Source organism: Rana temporaria, chromosome 4, assembly GCF_905171775.1.
Source record: "Rana temporaria chromosome 4, aRanTem1.1, whole genome shotgun sequence".
Taxonomy (NCBI): Eukaryota; Metazoa; Chordata; class Amphibia; order Anura; family Ranidae; genus Rana; species Rana temporaria.
Window position 1 is genome coordinate 36,772,133 of NC_053492.1, and position 6,852 is coordinate 36,778,984.

Sequence of the window (6,852 nt, forward strand, 5' to 3'; positions counted from 1 at the left end):
GTTTGCTTTTATCATTTTCAATCATGTCTTGTATTTTTTTAATTCTCCTGAGAGAATTGGCACAAAGCTCACTGTTACCTCCATTCACAAAACAACTTAGGCCCCTTTCACACCTGCGGACCGTATGTCCGCTTTTTTTTTTTTTTTTTCTTATAATTTATCTTTTATTTTTTTTATTTTTTATTTATATAATTTACATTCAATTTTAATATATAACACACATTTTAAATTCAATTTCCCAATTTATCAACAAACATTTTATCATCGCCAACATCTTCAGAAAGGACAAACCAAGAAAAAATAATCCATTTACCTCTAATCTTCCTTCTATCCTAGGAAGTTTCTATCATCTCACCATTCTATCATAGAAATGTAATGTTAATTACTCTTGTATTACACTTTCCATGTACCTTTTGGACTGAAGGAGTGTTACTAACTGACTTCTTATTATTTTCATCTTATTTATTTTCCATTTCCAACCTACTTCCGGCTTTTGCTGCATTAATCATATGACTCAAAACCGACCTTTTATAGGTCTGAACCAGAATCTGCGAGCAGTGGAGGAGAAAAAAATCGTCTAATATCTGAGTATCCGAAAATTTCTGCACAATTCTTTGAATCTCTCCCCAGTAATGTTTCACTTTCTTACAGGCCCAAAATATATGCAACAATTCCCCTCGTTCTTCGCCACACCTCCAGCATCTATCTGAGTTCTCCGTCGAGAGCTTATGAAGGCGTACTGGGGTATAGTACCATTGTGTCAAGAGTTTGTAATTAGATTCCCGGGTCCGTGTGCAGACCGAGGAATTCAAGGCCAGTTAAATTATCTTTTTATGTTGGGTTTGCGAGAATGTTCTCTTGATCTCTCTACCATTTACTGAAGCTTGGCAGCTCAAAGTCTTCTGATGGTTTATTTAATAACCCATACATCTTAGAAACCACCCTGGAGAGTGGTTCTTTATCATTACAATATGACTCAAGTACGGTTAGCTCCCATTGATAATTTATTGCTGGGCCCAGGGATCTCAAAAAGTGGTCAACTTGAAATGCTTGCCACACTAATTTTTTTAAAGCTCCTCCTTGTTATGTCAGCTTTTCAATAGTTGGCCACTTTTCGGACAACAAAAAGTGTGAGGCTTGATATAGGCCTCTTTCTTTAAGATTTTTAAAGGATCCTTCTTCCATTCCTGGAATAAAACAAGGTTTTCCAGTATGTGGGGAGATTGTTTTGATGAAAACTTCTCGTCACTACATATCTTGGCTGTAAATCTCAAGGTCGTACCAATTGTAGGGTGTTTTTTAAGAGAGGTTGGTAAAACTGTATAGCACCACGGTGCTCTCCCTAATGGAATTGGGCTTAGCTGTTGCTTTATCTCTACTTATCGTTTAAGCTCTCTATGCCTACACCAATCCACCAGTCTTTCTAAATGTACCGCATGATAATATTTGATTATGTTGGGGACCGCCATCCCCCCACAGCACTTAGGAGCCATCAGTACCTCTCTTTTAATCCTTGGCCGTTTCCCTGCCGAAATGAATTTCATAAAAATGGTACGTATCTGGAAGAGAAAATTCTTTGGAATCATGATTGGTAATGCTTGGAGCAGGTATAAAATCTTTGGAAGAATACACATTTTGATTATATTAATCCTGCCAAACCACGAGTGTAACCCGTGTTGCCATTTATCTAAGAGTGATTTTGTTAAATTATATACCGGAGGGAAATTTATCCTAAAGATATCTTTTTCTTTTGATGGTATATGTGTACCTAAATACTTAAGTGCTGGTCTCCACCTGAATCCAAAATTGGCATAGATGTTATTGCGTATTGAAGATGGAACTGGTATGCTTATAGCCTTCCGACTTAGTGTGGTTTATTTTTAAGTTGGATAAGATGCTATACTTCTCAATCTCTTCTACTAGATTAGGGAGCGATATATGTGGGCAGGACATAGAAAACAGGAGATCGTCTGCATATGCCGAGACTTTGTGGGTGTGTCCTCCCACCTATACTCCTTGAATATCTGGGTTTTGACAAACTCTATTCAGCAGTGGTTCGAGTGATAGAGCGAAGAGTAAAGGTGAAAGGGGGCACCCCTGACGCGTGCCATTGGCGATAGGGAAGGGTCCTGAAATAACTATTCACTTTCACGGCTGCGTGTGGGATGGTATAGACACTCGGTATCCAACTGGTCATACGATCCCCCAGGCCTACCAGCTTTAGTACTTTAAACATAAAATGCCAATTGACTCTGTCAAATGCTTTTTCAGCGTCAGTGTTCAAGAACACGCAAGGTATGTTTGTCTCGTTGGCCTAATGTACCAGATTAAGAATTTTGTAAAATCCTACTTGGTCCAAATCTACTAAATAGGGAAACCATGATTGGAGACGTGCTGCCAGAATTTTGGAAAAGAGTTTTAAGTCAATATTCAATAAGGAAATAGGTCTATAGCTTCCACATTCTGTTGGGTCTTTCCCTTCTTTGTAAACTACCGTGATGTGAGCCATAAGTGGGTCAGGAGGGAATGCCGATGTCGAGCCCACTGCATTAAAAACCTTAACCATCTGGTCACTTAAGATCGGGAGGAATTCTTTGTAGTATCTTAACGTAAAACCGTCTGGGCCCGGGGCTTTCCCAGTTTTGACCGTTTTTAATATCTTAGTCAGTTCCTCAGTAGATATGGATTTTTCTAGGGTCTGACGTGTTAAAGATGGAAGTCGGGTAAGGCCAGTTGATTTGAGATACTCCTCTATGACAGATGCTGGGGTAGATTTTTGTGTCAGATTATATAAGGAGGCGTAATATTTCCCGAATGCCTGGGCAATCTCTTTTGGTGTATGTATTAACTGTCCCTCCCTCCCTCTCTTTTATTTGTGGTATGTATGTTAACATAACATGCATGTCCGCTTTTACATCCATCCGTGTGCAGATGAAAAAGGGACATACATTGGTTCCTATGTGATCGCGGGTGTCAGCGGATGAACATCCGCTGACACCCGATCTCGCCCGCTTCCGCAATGCTCCGATTCTGCAGACGGAGGAAAACCTTATTTTCCTTCCGTCTGCGCATCGGATCAGGTGAACACGGACATACGGTCTGTGTTCATCCGATCCCCCCATAGGGGACTGCCCTGTCATCAGCCGGCTCAGCGGGGATCAACAGGGCGATCCCCGCTGAGCAAGCGGAGGTTCACGGGGTGGATCATTACTGATCCGCCTCATGTGAAAGGGCCCTTAAACTTTTCCATGCAGCAAAGGTCTTTCTAAACCGTGTATAGTTGTGGCCGAGTGGTTAAGACAATGGACTCGAAATCCAACCCTGTGCAGGTTCAAATCCTGCCAACTATGGAATGTTCTTGGATAGTTTCACAAAGGTCTGACATTATGAATTCAGCAGGCGCATCCTTACACTACTAATCTTCACGTGTGGCTTTCTCTCCAGTTATGACATAACCAAATCTAATGAGACTCCGTAGTTAAAGGCCAGCAGTGTATTAGATGTTCTGACGCTGTACATATGCAGCTATGAAACTGGAGAGCCTAAGCAGAGGAAGTGCAAAGCAATTTTTCAGGTAGACTTGAATAGCTAATGTTTTCCGCCTACTTCTAAGGCACATTTTTAGTTTTTCCCTATAAAATAGAGTTTTGAGCTTAGATCTACTTTATCGGTCTACTTCAAATTTGTACTTATTTATAGAAAGTCTCTCTAGTTGGTATATCCCATGGGTTGTTGGAGATATTGTGTTGAAAATAGTTGCCTTCCGAACAATAGAAAATAATTTGATCTCTCCCCAACACATTTTATGTTTATTTGTTCCTTTTATATACCATTATTAAGCAAAATATCTATTTTACGTTAAGGAATAATAACTGTTGAGGGCCTCAACTGATGAGATCCTAGATTACAAAAAACAGCCCTGACTGCAATATATACTGACTCTCCAGCACTGTCCACCCACGATAATCCCATTTTATCACTAGATGTGTCCAATCTCCTGAGTTGAATGATGGCTAGGATCGTTGAACAAAGAATATCGAGTGCAGAAGCCTTTGAGTATGCGACATACAACATAGTTCATACAATGGCATGGTCAGAAACATGGTCTAAACAGAAGATGCACCATAGCCTGGAAAAGGGGGAAAAACCTGTAGGTGATTGCTATGTTGATAAAATGGGAGCAAGCCCCGCACATTTTTTCTCCTTAGTATAGTGGTGAGCATCCCCACCATACAAATTTGCATGCTAAGGGCCCTTTCACACAGGCGATCCGATCAGGTCCACCTGTCAGTTTTTCAGGTGCACCTGATTGGAAGGTCCATGCATTTCTATGCACTAGCGAATGCAAATGGACTTGTGTCTGTTTACTCCTGTCTACCTCTAAATCTGGTTTAGGCCTGCTAAAAAAAATGGAGGAGTGCATCCTTTTCCATTTGGGTGGATCGAAAGGGCAGTCGCGTGAAAACAGGCAGCAGAGTCCGTATACTCCCTGCCACCCATAGAGCAGAGCGGGGTCTGTCTGCTCTGCTAAAACGGAGCAGACACAGACCTGTCATCCGCCCCGCTTTTCTCCGATCTGCTCACAGACACCCCCGGTGATGGTAATTGAAGCGGTCTGTGTGAAAGGGTCCTTAAAGAGACTAGTTTTAACTATGTCCCTGCTTCCCCCTGTGGACTGATAATTGAATACCTGGTGGGGCAATATATTCAAGGATCAGCAGAAGAAAGCACAGATCAACAGAGTGGATAAAGCAAAAGCAGGGAGATACTTGCATTGCAAGTCTTTGAATCATAGTCTTCTAAAGGATAGGAGCTTTATACCCTGCTTCCCTACTGGAATTATGCCTTCACTGTTGGTCAGAAGATCACTCCACCCCGACAGTCCAGGCATAGATCTCTGTGCCCAGGCAGGCACCCAGCAGAGCGACATGGTCCATACAAAGGGTGCCAGAATTTTGTTGAAAGATGGTCTGTGGGTCCAGAACAGTGGAGCATTCGGGGCATTAGGGTGGTAGGCCTGAACTTAAAAAACAAAGCCTTGCACTTCAACGTTAACATCTTCCATGTGGTCAAGGTAGGCCATATAGACATGATCCTAGTTGTGGCCAAGTGGGTAAGGCGATGGATTTGAAATCCATTGGGGTCTCCCTGATCCAGCTTCATAATCCTGCCAACTACATTCTGCTCTTGTATTGTCTGCATGGGGTCTCCCTGCACAGGTTCAAATCTTGCCAACTATGGTCTGTTCTTGCATTGTCCAATGAAGATATGACTCAACAGTTATGGTTCCTGTACTGCTAGTGGCTTGTGTTATTGTCATGGACAACATCTGTACGCTTGCTTCAGGTTAGGAATGCCTACAGTACAGAAGGGTCTGATTACCTCTAAAGAAGTGGCTTGGATAAGCTGCAAAGCATCTTTGAACCTAAAACGCACACAGGTGTGGGAAGGTTGGACCACATAGAGCAAGGACAAAGGGATATTTGCTGTCTCCAGGTAGTTGAACTTCTAGTGGGATGGTGTTGCATCTATGAGCATTTCCTTGGGTTTCCAGAGCAGAGTCTCCTTAGGCCACAAGCCAAAAGTTTAGAGCGTATGGTACTATGTTTTTCACCAATACTGAAAAGTAATATTTTTAAAAGCTGAATTAAAAATTGCCTTTCTGTGGGCATTTGTCAGTCTGCTCTTTAGTCATTCAAACACTATGGAAGACTTGCCTCCACCATGAGATGTGTGCTTAGATTTTCACTTTATATTTAGTGTGACTTCAATGGAAGTTTTTTCCTACAACCTCTTCAGCCTACAAACCACCTCTACAGTCCACTTTTGTAGGTAGTCGTGGCCGAGTGGTTAAGGCGATGGACTAGAAATCCATTGGGGTCTCCCCGCGCAGGTTCAAATCCTGCCGACTACGGTCTGTTTTTATCATTTTCAATCATGTCTTGTATTTTTTGAATTCTCCTGAGTGAATTGGCACAAAGCTCACTGTTACCCCCATTCACAAAACAACTTAGACCCCTTTCACACCTGCGGACCGTATGTCTGCTTTTTCATGTGTGCGGATGAAAAAGGAACATACATTGGATGAACATACGCTGACACCTGATCTCGCCCGCTTCCGCAATGCTCCGATTCTGCAGACAGAGGAAAACACTATTTTTCCTTCCGTCATCGGATCGGGTGAACGCGGACATACGGTCAGTGCGGGGACCACCCTGTCATCTGTCGCCTCAGCGGGGAACAGCGGAGCGATCCCCGCTGAGCAAGCGGAGGTTCATGAGGCGGATCATTACCGATCCGCCCCGTGTGAAAGGGGCCCTTAAACTTTTCTATGCAGCAAAGGCACATCTAAACCATGTGTAGTTGTGGCCGAGTGGTTAAGGCGAAAATCCATTAGGCCCCGTACTCACGACCAAACATGTCTGCTGAAACTGGTCCGTGTGTAGGCACGAGCGGACCATTTTCGGGCGGATCGGACAGGTTTCGGACAGGATCGGACAGGTTTCCCCCCTGTCCCCCCGACATGTACGGTCGTCTGTACAGACCTACCGTACATGTCCGGCCGCCCGCCATCCCTCGCATGCGTCGAATGACTTTGACGCATGCGTGGAAGCATTTAAAAGGCAGGCCCGCCCACGTCGCCGCGTCATTGTCGCGGCGACACCGCGTCATCGACGCGGCGACACCGCGGACACGCCCCGCGTATTGTTTACGCGCGGAGTTCTGTTCGATGGTGTGTACAGCCATCGAACAGAAGTCCCCGGGCAGACATGTCCGATGAAAACGGTCCGCGGACCGGTTTCATCGGACATGTCTGCTCGTGAGTACAAGGCCTTAGCGTCGCCCTGCGCA

The 6,852-nt window shown here is 43.9% G+C and overlaps 1 non-coding gene across 1 annotated transcript; it reads left to right on the forward strand.

Moving 5' to 3' along the window:
* Positions 1 to 5,832: 5,832 nt before the first annotated feature.
* TRNAS-AGA lies at positions 5,833 to 5,914 on the forward strand. The gene has a single exon. It is a non-coding gene; the product is annotated as a tRNA-Ser (tRNA).
* Positions 5,915 to 6,852: the final 938 nt, after the last annotated feature.